Source organism: Sinocyclocheilus anshuiensis, unplaced genomic scaffold, assembly GCF_001515605.1.
Source record: "Sinocyclocheilus anshuiensis isolate Anshui unplaced genomic scaffold, SAMN03320099.WGS_v1.1 scaffold1133, whole genome shotgun sequence".
NCBI lineage: Eukaryota > Metazoa > Chordata > Actinopteri > Cypriniformes > Cyprinidae > Sinocyclocheilus > Sinocyclocheilus anshuiensis.
The window spans coordinates 8,669-10,691 of record NW_015555792.1 but is presented as its reverse complement, the minus strand read 5'-3'; positions in this window follow the sequence as shown (position 1 = coordinate 10,691).

Sequence of the window (2,023 nt, the reverse complement as noted above, 5' to 3'; positions counted from 1 at the left end):
ATTCTTCACATGAGGTTGCAAAACTGCAGTAAATTTTTCCAGACTACATTTGACACGTTATTTCCATTTGCCTTTATGTCATGGAAAGTGCATGGAACAGCATTCATATCTCAAAAGAGCTCAGCAGAATCAGTTTCAAGATGAATGTGTTTGGGTCATTTTCACAATTTTACTTGTAAGTGTAAGATTTACAGAACTTCAGACACTTTGATCTTCTGAGACGGACAATACACACACAGTGCATTAACATACAGACATCTCACTGAGAGAAGATGTGAGAGAAGTCCCTTCTCACCTATCCACTTCCTTTACTCACTCTCCCCTCATTTCCATCTAAACTCAGGACACTACAGAGATCACCGAAACCACTTTTCTTAACCCGTTTATAACAATGCAACGATTCATGTTTGATCTTGTTTGAAAGGTCTCTGTGTGTCTGGTAAAAAATATCTCATTCTCTTAACAATAAGACAGACAGCCATCAAGGTTAGAAAAAGGTAATACAGATCCTAAGAGTTTAGAGATACGTTGATTCCTGTAGAGGGTGCGTCATTTCCCAGTGTCTTTCATGCAAATGACCTTCTGTCCCAAAAGGTGTCAACTCGACTTGATCAATGCAAATTCAAATTTTTAGTTCCTGTCTCCATTTTGGAGAATGTTTGTCCTGGTCTGGGTATTTAAGTGAAAACTGCAAAAAGCTCAGGGCGATTCTGTAGCCAGAAGCTTTCTCTGTGTCTCTACACTCCTCACTATGTATCTTTCTAAAGTCAGGTATGTATTTCTTACTCTTAGGTTCATCTTTGAGAATTTGATGTTTTGTATTGCTTTGATATCTTTGAATTGGCTATGGCATAATGCATATTTACCTGACTGATAATAAATTGCTACATTTGATTTTATTCTGACTTACTCTGAAATTATTTTCTCAAGTAGATTAAGTGAAGGCGTATGTTTCTGCAAATCTGCGTCCAGGGTTAAGTGGATACTAGATCTCAGGTTAGATGGAGCATGGCGCACATCAGGTGAGATCCTAGATTTCTGACTAACTGCTTGAATTTAGTTAAGTTGTTATGCAGTTTCATTAACTATGGGGGGCTTGACAAAGTACTATTGGAGTACTAGCATGGTTCGGGCATATTTCATAGTACTAGCCATAACCTCTGATTATTGTCTCAGCTTTAGTTGTGCATAGTTAAATAACTATCGGGGGCTAGATAAATAGTACTAGCATAACCTCTGATTATTGTTTGAGCTTTAACTAAGTTGTTACATGGGTGACTGTAGGGGGCTAAACAGAACCGCTATTTAAAGAATGACAAGCATGAGGTGACCCATTAAATAGTTAGTCATAACCTCTGGCTAATGATCAGACTGGAGAGTTTGTGATCGTGTGGTTTACGTAAAACGGCCGGCGTGATATACCCGAGCAACATAGATTCCTAATGAACGAGTAAATATAAAGTAAATAGTTAAATAGAATAATCAAATAATAACAATTAGAAATTGACAAACAACCAATTTGCATTTCAACCTAAATTCGAGGTCATAATAAAATGGAGTCAGATTAGAAGTGAACTTAAATTAAATAACTTTGCGCACCTTTTCATCTTTATTGTATGCTGTGTAGTGGGACAGAAGGTCTGATGTGGGTCATGTTTTGATCTGCTGTGATGTAATGAAAACTGTTTCCGGGTCCATTTCCTTTGAGAATACGTTTATGAGCATTATGTTTGTTGAATGCTGGCACTTGTTTAGATTCTTCTCTTTCCTTTCGCTAATATAGCTAATGTAACACTGGTGCAACTCGGATGTACACTTTTAACCACAATTAGCTTATATGTTTTTATTTTTACACAAATGAATATAAATTGTAAATTTTCCCCAGATAGCTCTAAAATCACCAGTTACATTCAGTAGCAAATCACAAAAAAAGTGAGAATGGAAAAACCAAAATGAATCGTCCATTTCTCAAAATTAATTTAGTAACTATGAAAAGTTCAGCGATTACCCCCCCCCCCCCCCC